General features: G+C 44.1%; 1 protein-coding gene across 3 annotated transcripts in view; it reads right to left on the reverse strand.

Annotated features, from left to right (window-relative positions):
- Positions 1–14,653, reverse strand: part of SCHIP1 (schwannomin interacting protein 1) — a 686,877-nt gene that overhangs the window by 161,463 nt on the left and 510,761 nt on the right. The window contains exon 1 of one of the 3 annotated variants that reach the window (XM_008266404.5): positions 14,036–14,090. The exons of the other annotated variants lie outside the window; for them this stretch is intronic. The gene's annotated coding sequence lies outside the window, so the exon portion shown is untranslated. Of the gene's footprint in view, positions 1–14,035; positions 14,091–14,653 lie in introns of those variants that run through there. 3 annotated transcript variants of the gene reach the window in all.

Raw genomic sequence — 14,653 nt, forward strand, 5'->3', positions numbered from 1 at the left:
ATATTAGGGTGGGCAATAGTCCGAGTGCTTTGAAAAAGGTATTGGAATGGGATTCAATTCAATGTGGACAGATCAGGGAAGGCTTCCAGAGAGAGTGATTTTGAATTGAGCCTTGGGAAATAAGCAAAAGTTGCTGAAGTTCCCCAGAAGCTAATGACAGGAGGACATTCCATTCTGGGGGAACAGTACATCCAAAGGCTTGGCGATGGAGGAAAGCACGGTCTCTGAGCCCAGATAAAAGGATTTTTGTGTAGCTGGAAAGAGAGTGAGCATTGGAGGGCTTCAGGAGAGAGGCTGGAAGTGGCAAGAAAGCATGGATGGATGTGAAGGATATTGAACTTGAATTTACAGGTGACATGAAGCCAGGCATGGCTGGACTACATATGGCTTATGTGTTGAATGATGTTGACAAAAGTACATTTTGCATCAAAAAAATCTATGTAACCTGAAGGCCTTGGCCAGAGTGCTAAACAGCTAGCATATAAAGAGCTGCATCATTTAAAAAATGATTTAGGGGCAGGTGTTTGACCTAGCAGTTAAGACACAGTTAAGATGTCTGTGCCCCTTATCAGACTGAGTTTTATACCCAGCTCTGTCCCTGGCTGCAACTTCCTGCTAATGCAAACCCAGGAGGCAGCAGTGATGGCTTGAACAGTTGAATCCCTGCCACCCATGGCGGAGTCCTGGATTGAGTTCTCTGTTCCCTTGTTCACCCTGGCCCAGTTCTGGCTATTTCAGGTGTTTGGGGAATAAACCAGCAGATAGGAGCTGTCTGTCTGTCTGCTTCTCAAATAAAAGTAAATAAATATATAAAATTTTTAAAATAACTTAGGGTAGAATCAAGAGATTGTGGTTGCTGGCAGGGAGTGGAAGTGCAGACAATTAGTGTTGAGGATGTGAATGTGAGGTGCTGGATAAGCCACATACAGGACAATGTCGTTTCCCACATGAGAACCAGAGACTGGGGAAAAAAAGGAAGAGGAGGAGCAAGTGCTAAACCTCTCAGTGAATGGCTGGACCACCAATTGACAAAGACAGGAACAGCAAGGGGATAATGGGATGTAAATCCTCAGCAGATTCACTGGGGTCAGTTTTATGACTATATACCTACATTCCTTGCTTTAAAAAATAATGTTTAATTTTAACCTTCCTTTTATCATGGAAATATTTAAATCATTTACATAATTGAATAGTAAAATGAACCCCCACGTCCCTGTCACTCAATCCCAGCAAATATCAAGGCATAGCAATCTTGTTTCACCTATAGCCTCCTACTTCCCTCCCTAGGTTACTTTGAAGCATGTCCAAGATATCATGTCTCTTTAAAACAATGATCTTTATGCTTCTCAGCCCAAACCTTGTCAGGATCACAAGCCACCGCGGGCCTTGCCCTGTGGATAATTAGGAACACACTGAAAATTAACAAATATACGGGCAGAAAGTCTACTCTCTAATCAAGAAAAATAAAAAAGAAAATGGCATTAATGAGATTATGAGTCATTTAGAGAAAGGAATAAAATAGAATAATTTACAAATAATGCTAATTTGGTAAACAAGGTTACAAGCAAAATCCTATGCACAAGTTAAACTAATGAGGTTAAATAAATGAGCAGAAAATAAAAGGAAATTCAATTAAAAATGTGTACACCGAAGCATCAAAGAAATAAGCTATGGAATAACTACTGGACTGGGGTGAAAAAAAAAAAAAGCCTGGAAGCAGAAAGAGGGTGGGAGGGGAAGCCAACTTAGTGCAAGCTGGAATATGGGCTGTTTGGTAATGACTGCACACCCGCCCTGTGCCAGCCTGGTGCTGGGGTGTCACAGGCCTTCATAATCCACCGTTCCTGCTTCAAGAGGAGTCAACTCATGACACTGGGGGCAAGCAGCTGCCTCTCCCCATTCTGCCTGAACCTCGTCCAGATTCTTTATTAAACACCTGGTTGCTTGAGAAATGGAGGCAACTGGAAGGGGTTCAAAGATGTGAACCAGAAAATAATTAGAGGAAGAGATTGATTTCCACGGAGGGATCAAAGAAATCCAATGCAGGGAACTTGGCTAAGCAAGGGCTGGGGAAAATGAGCTATTTGAGGCAGGTAAAGAGTAGAGGATAATGAGCAGCTCTAGGATGAAGGAAAACGCAGGGAGAGGCAGGCGGCCCATTTGGCCCCAGGTTGTATACATTTCTGGTGTTCAACAGGCTTCCGTACAGCAGCTGCCCTGGGTTAGAAGGTGGGCTTCCAGAGAGGTGGGCGTGCTTTTCAAGCTTTGGGCTTTGTAAGAGAAAGCGAGCTAGAGCAGCATGCACAGAGGGCGAGTTCTAAGGCTCCTCACTCCTGTAAAGACCACCCTCACCATCAGCGAGGTTTTGGAGAGGGAGGGAGGGAGTGAGGGAAGGAGGGGAAGAGCTAGTGGGTGTTTCCTATTCTCATTTTTTGTGCTATGTTTTAAGTTTTTGCTGAAGATCTTATTGCTATTTTGGCAACTTTTTAAAGTTGTTAACTAGTTTCTTTCAGATCCTGGATCTTACATATTTTGGAAGGAGTTCAAATATATCTATGTATTTTAAAATAAATCATACATACAAAGCAAGGCATAAAAACATGTGCACAGTTTAAAGGATAATGGTTAAATGAACTCCAGCATTTCCTAGCTCTCCATCTTATATCAGAATATTCTGACACCTTTGAGGGGCTTTGGGGTGTCTCACTGTAATGAATATCTTTTTCTCCACCTCTTCCCTCTCAATGCTGTCCTAAAATTTGGTTTGCTTCTTTGCCTTTCTTTATAGATTTACTATATGAGGTCTAGTATACATAGTTACATTTTTTTTCTTTTTATGAAACCATGATTTAGAGATTCATTTATGTCCATTTGTTTAGCTAATTACTTTTTAAACTTTTTATTTGGAGGTCATTGTCCATTCATTGGCAGTTTTGAGAAAGGATACAGAGGTCCTCGCGCCCTCTGTCCAGTTTCCCACTCATGGTAGCATCTTGTAAAAGTGCAGTGGGCTACCAGACCCGGGCATTGACACTGCCCAGGGAACAAGCAGGGGTCCCTCTCTTGTCTCTCACTGCCACACCACTTCCTTCTTTCCCCCAGTCTCTTCTCAACCCCCGGCAACCCCTCATCTGTTCCTTGGTTTTGTAATTTGTCATTTCAGGAATGAGATGCCAGTGGATTAAAACTGGGAAATTTCTGGGTAGCTTTTCTCAGCGTCGTCCTCCGGAGACATTCACTTTACCAATTTTAGTATATGTGCTGCTGAAGCAGGCACAACATTCACCCAGGTTGTTGTTCGAGTGAATAGTTCACACCTCTTCACTGCCCAGTGGTGCTCCACGTGGTGGCTGCACCACAGCACCCACCAAAGGACATCTGGGCACTTGCCAGGTTTTGGCAGCCTCTTTAATATTCATTTGTTCATTCACTGATTCAGAGAGAGGAGAGAGAGAGAGAGAGAGAGAGAGAGAGAGAGACAGGGAGCTCCCATCTGTCATGCATCCCCAACCAGCCACTGCAGGAATTCCATCCACATCGTCCATAAGAAATAGGAATGGGGAGCAGAGCCAGGACTCAAACCCAGGCACTCTGGTGTGGAATGTGGGCATCTAATCCAGAGTCTTAACTGCTAAACCAAGTGCCTCCTAGGCTCCTTATTTTTAAAACACATAATGGTACTGTTCATGTGTATGGACATCATAAATGTCTTAATTTTCTGTCTGTAGTCCAGATTTTGTAAATCAAATAAATGAACAAAATCAGAGTCCAGACTACCTTTCAGGCAAAGACTAAGAACCCATCTGGCCTGGGGGCAAAGAAGGCTAAGAAGGGACGGATTAAAACCCAAAGGCATGGGGCTGGTTTTGTGGCACAGTGGATTAGGCCAATGTATCCAATATGAGTGCTGGTTCAAGTCCTGGCTGCTCAACTTCCAATCCATGTCCCTGTTAATGAGCCTGGAAAGGCAGCAGAAGGTGAAGTGCTTGGGTCCCTGTCACCCATGTGGAAGACCCAGATGGAGTTCCAGGCTCCTGGCTTCAGCCTGGCACAGCCCTGGCCATTGCATCTATTTGGGGAGTGAACCAGCAGATCTCTCTCTCTCTCTTTCTCTCTCTCTCTCTCTCTCTCTCTCTCTACCTTCTCTGTCACTCTACCTTTCAAACAGATAAAGAAATATTTTAAATAATAAGAGTCCAAGAAGCTAACTTCTTCATACAGTGGACAGGAAAATTAAATGCAATTCAATTCATGATGTCTGCTACTTACAGGGCAAAGAGAGCTTAGAAAAATGAATGCATGAGCCATGCCTGGTACATCTTGGTGATGAAGCAGAGCTGCTCACCCCTCTTTGCCTTGTCAACACTATTTTGGAAGAAATGCTCATTCATTATCACTTGGGGACACCATCGGAGGTTCCACACTTTTGAAGGCATCTATTCCTGCCCCAGCCCTGCTGGCACGCCCGTGTCAGCATCCGCTCAGCAGAGGGCTGGGAACAAGGAAGAAGCACAATTAGCTGTGCTTCCTTTTCCTTCTGGTCTTTTTCCTGAGGCTGGAGTCACTCAGGCATGGTCCTGTCTGATTATTCCAGGACTCAGACAACTGGCCTCTGGCACAGAGTGCTGCCCTAGCTTGGTCCCCTCACACCCAACTCCTGGAACAGGACCTGGTACGGGTTTGCCATACCAACCCCTCCCGATTCCCAGCAGCACACTGACAAGGATTTACCATTTTTGGTAATGTGGCCAGACAGGCCAAGGTCCCACGTTGCCTTCCCTATGGTCTTTAGCAATTCTAATTATGAGGCCTTGGTGGTTACACATTTTAAATAAATGAAAGGATCAAAGCTTATGTAGAGAAGATGCAGGGAGTTTTTAAATTTCTGATTTATTTTTGCGGGTAGAGCTTAAAGAGGCATGAAGTCATGAAGGGATCTGAAAATTTCTACTCAGCACTTTTATTCTAGCTCTTTGTACACATAAAACATTGCATAGCAGCAAGGTAAAACTCTAGTATTTCTAAAATCCTGTGAAGCTGGTGCATCTCAGTGGAGACATAGGTATTAGAAACTGTAATGTCTGAAAATTATTGCTATAATATCTAAAACTACCTCTGTTCTCTCCTTTTTTAATTCTGAGAAGTCCAGATCTCTTGGGCAGAATATATGGTTTTTAGCAAAAGCTGGCTTTTGGGCATTGAACTGGTATGGGCTCATTCTTCTCCATTTTTATATCTTCCCTATCCATTCAGCAACAAACATGTATCGAACAGCTAATAAGTGTCAGATCCAGTGCTAAGCACTGGTGTTTCAAAGGAAAAAGCCATGACATTGGTACTTCCTTCCTTCAGGGGAACCTAAGAGCTAGTAGAGGCAGATGCAGCTGCAAAGAGAAGGGAATGCAGTAGATCAAAGATGGCAGTTGGGTGAGGCGGACTGTTTGGTTTGGTTTGCATGAGCTATAGGGAAGCAGGGGAGATCTTGAATTTAATTATGAATATTTTGGAACAAATCAGGGTCTTTTGATCAAACCCTTATTTCTGAAGCCATAGAAGGTGACCTTGTCCAAATCTGTAAAGCTAGTTACTTAAGATTTCCTGGGGTGGGCATTTGGCTGATTGGGATGCCTGGGTCTCACATCCAAGTACCCAGATTCAAGCCCCAGCCTCAATTCCAAGTTTCTGCTAATGAACATCTGGGAGGCAGCACCCCATAGCAGAAGTACTTAGGTCCCTGCTACCCACATGGGTTGAGTTCCCATTTTTTGGCTTTGGCCTGGCCCTGCCTCCGCCAAGCTGTTGTAGGTGCTTGGGAACTGAACAGATTGGAGCTATTTCTTTGCCTCTCAAAACCAAAAGCAAACACAAATCAGGATTTCTTAACAGAAGACATTCACTCTTTCCTTTCTAAATCACAATACTGGCTTCTTCCCTTTTTTTGGTTAGGTAGTGAGTGGCTTGTCTCTTGCCAGGCTGTTGTGTGGTCCTGAGATGGAAGCACAGCTTCTTCTTCACTGAATTTTATAGCAAAGTGAGGACACTAGCTTTTTAAATTCTTGGGAGGAGGTTGGCTTGTGTAGACTGGGTCATGGATTTAAGTTAAAGAAGATTTAATTTTTCTGGGGGAATCAGAATCATTACCGCCTCTCTGTTTCTCTTCTTCTGTTTCCCCTGGAAACTGCCAGGCAGGAGGTGGGCTGTTGTCCCATCAGCCTATGTTATTCCACCTGCCTGGCATCTACCCAGGTGCTCCTGTGGTCACTGCACCCCTCTGCTCTCAGTACACTGGACTCTGATGAGGAAGGCCTATGTCCTGGCTGCATAGGCAGTCACTACTCAGGGGACCCAGGCACCACCACAAGGGCAAGCTGAAGCCAGCTGCCCCCTCCTTCTTCTTTCTACTCCGCCTGAGGACAGAATGTTCCTGGCTCCAAGGGAGAGTGGATTGTCTTACAGGTGAACTGACAGGTTCCCATTGTGTTGCTTTGTGCATCTCTGTATTTGGAGTGGAGTCTTTAGCATCCACATCACCACCTGCATATTTTCAAGCTCCCTCTAGACAGAAGAAGGAGGGTTACATCACCTGCAGCTAAAAACTCTTATTAGCCTACTTAATCTTGCCCCTGCCTCCCTTCAACCTCAGGATCTTTGCACTGTATTTGGGGGGCTACTTCGGGGCAGTCTAGAGACTCCTTGCAGTAGGGGTGCAGAAAGAAGAGTGAGCACTGCACTAAGGAGGATTCTCCCCATCTGGGAAGTCGAATTGCCTTTGTGGAGGAGGTGCTGGTGCACCTGGAAACTGTTTGCAAAGCTTTAATACCCAAGAAAAATCAGTACTGAAATGCCTGTAATCTCTTCAAGAGATTTTGATGCTCACTTAGTGCTACTCTTTCAGCAGAATAAATGTAGGCTTGGTCCCTGTGACTCATGTGATTAGGCACCGGTCTTGTAAAATGATATATGTAGGCTAATTCCTATTGACCCTTCAGAGAAAGAAATCACATATTGTTATTCAGGAAGCACACGTAATTTTATCTCTTTTTACAAGCTCAAATCAAATAGATTACCTTTCTGGGCAATGAGCAACTTGAAATGCAGATACATACGCAAGGGTAAAGAGCAAGAGGATAAGGACTTGCATTTGAAAGAGCAAGGTCTTCTGTAATTTGGTGCTGCAAAAGTCTCTTAAATGAATGTAGAGGAAGCCAGCTGATTCTGAAACTGAAATCTCTCTCTCAAAAACAGAAAAAATAACATAAGGAAATCATATGAACCACATTTTATATTTATTTAGTAGCCTTTTTGGAGGTAAAAATACTTCTCATAACCTTCTCCACATTCCCCTTGTCCAGGCCACCGTCACTCTGTTTTGGACTGCAAAGCTTCCTGTTGAATGTCCCTTCTTTCACCTGTATCTCCTTATGGGTCACTCTCCTCTCAGTAGCTACAGTGATCTTATACAGCTCATCTTTTAAAGCTTGCAGCTGTCCAATAGCTTTCCGCTGTACTTAGGATACATGTCAGAAGTCTTACCCCAGCCCAAGATGTGCTTCAGGATTTCTCAATTGAGACGAGTTTTGCAGGAGCCCAGGAGCCACACAAGTCTGATGTGAATCTATCCAAAGCAGGGGAAGATGTCCAACAGCTCTGTCCCCGCCTACTGGAAGCTAATAGTGCTCTGCCCTCAACTCTAGCCTTTTGCATCCACATCACCACCTGCATATTTTCAAGCTCGCTCTAGACAGAAGGAGAAGGTTTGCATCACCTGCAGCTAAAAACTCTTATTAGCCTACTTAATCAGGCCCCTGCCTCCCTTCAACCTCAGGATCTTTGCACTGCCGATTCTCACAGCCTGAAGTGCTCTACTCCCACACCTACTCATGTTGGTTTCTTTTCCACATTCAGTGTTACCTCATCAGAGAGCCCTTCCTTGGCTGAAAATGGCAAAACTCTCACACAGTCACACACGTGTTCTCTTTCACTGTATACCTTATTACTGTACATGCTTTTCTTCTTTGTTTACTGTCTCTTGTCTACAGAATGTGTGTTCCATGAGATCAAGCTGTTTTATTTGCTGCTATGCCCCTAATGTGTGGGGATACATTTTTATAAATATTTGCTGATTGAGTAAAATAGACACCATTAAGTTATGTGGCACCTTACCACATTCATCATGATGAATGTTAGGATGAAGCAGAAGAGCATTCCCAAATTCATTTTTCATATATAAAGGACTACGACACTAAAAATAAATCCCCTACTGAAAATATTAATGATGGTCAGAGGAACAAAACTAAAAATGTCATTAGCTCCTTATTAAGTCACCGCTGATTGTTTCACTATAAGGCAATCCATTAGGTCACAGTGAAAGGCATAGAATATTAACATGCATAGACTACAAGTTCTATAATTCTTGTGTCCCCACAGTGTGATGGCAAAATGTCCCTCACAGGTACTTCTATCTAAATGCTAGTTGAATTTCCTTTTTCTTTCCAGTTTATTACACTGTCTCAAACTTGGGCCCCAAAACTTAGATTCATCCTTCAGAGAAAGGGAGAGAAAAAGGAAGGAAGCTTTATTGTTCCTTATGGAAATAATCTGAATACACATTTCTCATCTGATTCTATGTCCTAACCAAACTGAATCACGCACAAGGCAAGACACAGTGTGGAGATGTCAAATACATGGCACTCAGCGTGGCCACTCCTCCACTCCTGCCCCTTGCAGGTAGAGCTCACCCAGCCTAGAATGCCTCCTGCTGAGCACCCATTCCACCTGGAACTCTTCAACCCAGTGCTCCCGGCAGCTGCTACCAAAGAATCAGCACTGACAAGTTGGAAATCTATTTGCCAGCCCTGGAATAATGGAGAGTATTAACTTTCCAGACAAATACGAGTTGAAGACCATCTCTGTCTTCCGGCGCTTGTCAGATCTTGATTACTTAATCTCTTTCTGTTTGTTTCATGACCCCAAACTGGTAGGGTTGTTGGGAGAATTACAAATAATACTGTAATGTATGTAGTACAGTGCTTGTTAAGGTTAGGATGCAATAAAAAGTTAATATGGAGCTGTGGTAAGGAGAAGGCTGTGCTTGACCCCCAAGACTGGAAGAAGTATTATCCCAGAACTGGCAGGAGATACAGGTTCCTGGGAATACCAAAGGGAGACTCAGTGTTGCACTAGAGGAGTGGTTCCCAAAGTGTGGCTCCCAGTGCACCTGTGAACGTGAAGCAATTGTAAATATTTAGGCCCCAGCCCAGACCTACAGATCAGAAACTCTGGGGATGGGCCCCAGCAAATTGTTTCCTAGCACACCTCCCAGGCTCTCTTCTGGCCTGGGAGCTGCCACAACAGACAGGGAAGCTGGAAGCAGAATAGAAGTGCTGGAGTCAGGGGAGAAGACTGCTCACCTGACAGCTAATAAGGGAGGAAACCAGGAAGCCAGGCCAAGGCAGCACTCCCCTCCCCAAGAGCATTTCCCATAGGCAGGGGTTTGGCCGTCCACAAACACCGAGGACAGACAGGGCACACTAAGGGAACGTGGACCTGGAGGACATGGGCTTGGATTACAAGGTTAGGTGTAGACAGAAGTCCCAGATGGAGTCCCAGGGCAGGCAGACAACACACTGAGCTTCAGTCTCTTTCCCTGGGAAGAAGAAGGTGGCCTTTGTTCCCGACTGTTTTGAGTGCAGCTTTATCTGAAGGCAAGAAGCTGGGCAAGACACTTCTGCAAGCTTCTCCAGCTTGGTGGTTTCATGAATGAATGAATGACATCAAACAAGCTGGACATGAATAGTTAGAGGGTGGGGAGGAGCAGAGTCAAAGATGTGTTTAGAGATGCACTCCCATCAGGATCTCTGAACTTCAGTGCAGCTCATTTGCTCATTTCCTCATCCCAACTCTGTCTGCCAGTGTACCAGGCACAGATATACTTCTGCTGGGGTCAAAAGTTGAAAAACATTTTTAAAGGACATAATCTGTCCAAAATCCTTGGAGACCAAGCAGCTCTTAAATCAGGTCTGCATGGGCAAGGTGTTTCCTGCATTAATCCCTGTAGCAGATCTATGATCTCTTTGGTTCCACCTAATTAAAAACCTTTATCTTGGCTAAAAATTGAATTTAGAGATTCTTAGACACCTAGCATATTGAAGATTGTTGTACAGTGTGTACCTAAGATTCAGGACCAGGATCTTATTGTTGAGGTGCAAAGATTTTGTTAGAGATTATTAGGCATTCCGAGTCAACATCATTATGGAACACCTGTTCACTCAGGTTTCATGCCTTTGCCCCACTCATGTGCATATGTGTTATTATCATCCCATTATGTAGACCCTAGAACTGAGGGTCAAGCACAGAAAGGAACCAGCCCTTAGTCCACAGCTGTTTCAAATAGTCAAGTTCAGGTGCTTAATGCCAATCTCCTGACGGAGATGATGTTAATCTGCTTAGAAGATCAGCTGTGTGTGTGATCCGTCCTTACTTTATTTAGAATTGATGAGTCTCGTTTCCTAATTAATGTATCAGAGGACTTCAAAAAGGTTCATGGAAAATGGAAATAAATACGTTTAGTTTTGTCTGAAATTTTTGAAACTCATGCAAATTTTTTATAATATGGATTTCCATGAACTTTTTAAAGACTTTCAGTATTGTTTCTGCTACTGACATTGGTCAGGACCTTTCAAAGCTGGTGGGAAGAATGTTTTCCATTTAGAAGTGTCACATACAGTCCCACTGCAAGTAAAGCAAATATACTGTTAAACATTGACAAAATTTACTATAATCGTGTTCTCAAAGACAGCTTTGTGAATGTATTAGGATATGTTATAGATAAGTAGAAATTGGTTATTATTGAAACGCTTGTGAGAATAACAATAAACGTTCCTTCCCAAATGCTTTTTAAGCTTACTTTTAGAAAAGCCCACTTTCACAGATATTTCAAAATGTTCTTGATATACTGTTCTTCAGGTATATACAAGGGGCCTGCAAAAAGTTTATGGACAATGCATGTTATCTTTTAATTCCATTTTGGCATGAACTTTTTGACTTGCCCTTGCAGAATATGAGATCTTATGCCAAAGAAAAAATACTAACTATTCTTCATGTCTCTGAACGTAAAATAAGTGGTAGTGGGTTTGCTTTCCAAGGAACTTCCAACAAATGAGCCTGGTTAATAACTGAGAATGGGTTTTCTGGGGGATGGGTGGAGGGTGTTGACGAGAGTGTGGGGAGGTAAAGATGAACTGTGTTGCTGTTCAAGTTGTGCCACAGAACTGGCTTCTGTTTCTAAGACTCATTTCCTCTGCCAAGGAACACAATAGTTTCCCAAGTCACAGAAACAAGATGAGAAATTACAGTTATGGAACCTCTGCTGGGTACTGGCCTCTTCTAATCCTAACCACTTGCTAGTTATTTGCTCTCTTTACAAATAAGGAAACTGAGGCTCAGACTGGCTGAGTAACTTGCCTAAGGTTATAGAGTAAGTGAAGGGACTGAAACTTTAACTCAGATTCCAATTGCTGGTTTATTTCCCACATGCCTGCAACAGTCAGGGCTGGGGCAGGCTGAAGCCAGGAGCAAAGAACCCAACCTGTGCCCCAAACATCTGAGTCATTGTCTGTTCATTAGCAGGAAGCCAGATCAGAATCAGTAGCTGGGACTCCAGCTGGCACACCAAATGTGGGACAATGAGGTCCCCAAATGGTGGCCTATATCACAATGCCTGACCCTAAACTATTTTTTAAAAATTTATTCAAGAGGCAAAGAGACAGAAAAAGAGAGAGGCAGGCAACGAGTGCTCCCATCCACTGGTTCATTCCCCAAACACCTGTAATGGCGAGGTGCAATCCAGATCTTCTTATGTGGGTGCAAGGGACCCAACTACTTGAGCCATCACCTGCTGCCTCACAGGATCCACATTGGCAGGAAGCTAAATAAGAAGCCAGAGTCAGGACTCAATCCCAGGTACCCCAGTATGGGACAAGGCATCTTAATCAGCCAAATATGTGTCTCTTTTTTTGCTTTCCAATGCCTTGATGTAATTTATATAAGGTCACAGTATATTACTTTTAGAGATTTTTCCAGCTTTGGGGTGGGATTTTATTTTCCTTGGCAGAGTTAATATTTGAAAGCAGTATATGTGACACTGCTTTCTCCATTTAGTGTCATACAAAATGAAGCAAATCTATTGCCAGGCACTCAGCTCTCTTCCACACTGTGACTGCATACGTTGACTTTTGTGCTCAGAACACCTGCATCTCTGAATAAGTAAGGCCCGAGTGGACTCCTTCATGATTTTTGAGTCAAGAACAGATCTTTCCATTCAGCAAGCAATAATCACTACATTGCCCACCCATCAGAAGTGAGAGAAAGGGAACCCTTGCACTACCAAATCTCTGTTGATAAAACAAACTTATTTTTTCAAGAACATTCTGTCTTTTTTAAACACCAACAAGTGGATAGAGCACTTGTTAGTTAATAATAAAAAGAATTCCTGAGTCACTACTCAGATGAATGAATATTTTTAAAAGACATGGAGTATGTAAGGAATTTTAATCTTGCCTGTGTCTACTCCCCCACACAACAACTGTAGAGAAATCACTGGTCTCTGACAGATGACTGGACCCACCCCCAATCAGGAAGGAAGAAGACCCAAGCTCTGTGATTTAGCCTCTCTCTGTTTAAATTCCTGGGAGGACTTCATTTTTGGCTGTGGCTGATGAATGGGCCTAGTTAAAGGGCTTTGGAGACAATGTAAAATGACCATCAAGTGTTTCTTCTCCCACACCACACCCACTAATATTTATTCTATCAACAAAAATCTCAGTCCCAACCATATGCATCTCAGTCTTTCATAAACATACACTTCTGTTAGGAAATCTGCTATTAGCAATTTCTATTAGGTAAGTTCTTTTTAAAAAATATTTATTTATTTGAAAGGCAGGGTTACAGAAAGAGGGGAGAGAGAGAGAGAGATTCCATTTATCCCCCATTCATCCCATAAATGGCCACAATGGCCTGGACTGGGCTGGCCAGGCAGAAGCTGGGAGCCTGGAACCCAATCCAGGTCTCGCACGTGAGTGCAGGGGCCAAAGTACTCGGGCCATCTCCCACTGCTTTCCCAGACACATTAGTGGGAAGCTGGATCAGAAGTGGAGCAGGGGTACTGGCATTGCAGGTGGTGGCCTAACTAGCTACCCCACAAGGCTGGTCCCAGGTTAGTTAATTTCAAATTAATATCTCAGGAGACTGCAGACCACAATTAGGGGGGAGGGATCATGAATCAGACTTACTAAATGATGGAGCAGTAAACAGTCTTCATGTGACTTTTTGCCTTTTGCTGTAGACTACACAATTTCTGAGCTTAGAGACTCTCTCTTCTAAGTGTTACTTTGGGAATACCAGAGAGACATTTTCAAAGTAGTCGTCTTGCTCATTTATGTAGTCTCCTACTGCAATACTCCATACATGCACCCCCATCCCACACTTGGTGGCAGCCAAAGCCTACCTGCTAACCTGCCAGGCTGCACAAAGGGTTAAGGCTGCAGCCTCCCATGCCTGCAGGCTGTTGCAAACCTTCCCCTGTACTTTCTCCTCTGCAGTCAGTCCTGTAGCTGTAGCTGCTGCTCCTGCAAAGCCTTCAGCCCTTGCAGAAGCATTGTTTCCTCCCAGCCCTGTTTGGCTTAAACTTGCAGTTCACTGGGTTATACCTCAGGAGTCTAAACTTAGCCCTGCAGGGTCTCACCTAGAATCTGTCCCTCTTCCTCCAGTGAATTTGTTTGCCCTGCTCTGTTCTGGAAGTGCCTCAGGGCCTGCTGTAACCTTGCTGCTTCCTCCCTGCTGGAAGTTAGATGCATCCTCAGTGGCTGCATTACTGCACACTTCCCTAATAACCTTGTTTTTTTCCTTCACCTCAAACTTCTCTAAACAACACCATCCCGGCTGACCCTGAAATTCTCTGACCCTATCTTAGCAGTGTTTTCCAGCCCAGAGAGCAATGATAGAGGGCAAATTGGGGAGAGAAGGTTGGGGAACTCACCTGCACAGCAGCGTGGATCCGACACAGGATGGGGCTGCCTGCAAACTTCCCAGGGATTGTCTGCAGCTGAATCTCTTGGCCTTAAAGGGACAGGGGCGCTTTTCACCATATAAGGAAGACAGCTTCACTTGCTGCTTCTGAGCCTGTATGGGCAAAGCAACTCCCTCTTTTGAGGTTGTGGAGGCTTATGCCTTCTGGGGGATTCTGGAACCTGTCAGCTCCTGAGGATTTCTGTAGTAGGCAGCTTAATAATGGTTGGAGAAGGCACAAGAATGATGTTTGGCTGATGATTTTAAAGGCCAGAAATCCCTTTCTACTGGGCTTGTCTCCTTACAAAAACAGGGTTTCTGGTAACTAGGAGTCCTCCTCAATTCTGTGAAGGGGTTTCTGCTTCTGTCTCGGGCTTGGCTCCTAAAACCAGAGGTCTCGCATACCTTCCACGAGGCTGGTTGAACCCTTCCTCCTGACATAGAGGCGAAAGGGAGAAGACTGAGAAGTGGTGCAGCTTGTGACACGTGAGGCTTTGATGGTGACACACTGGCCGTGCACCTGAACCTGAGCGATGTCGCCCCCTCAGCTGGCAGGTGTGTTCCTTCCCCTAAATAGACAACATGTGGG

This window comes from Oryctolagus cuniculus, chromosome 4 (genome assembly GCF_051225735.1).
Source record: "Oryctolagus cuniculus isolate XC-2025 breed Fujian yellow rabbit chromosome 4, ASM5122573v1, whole genome shotgun sequence".
Lineage (NCBI taxonomy): Eukaryota > Metazoa > Chordata > Mammalia > Lagomorpha > Leporidae > Oryctolagus > Oryctolagus cuniculus.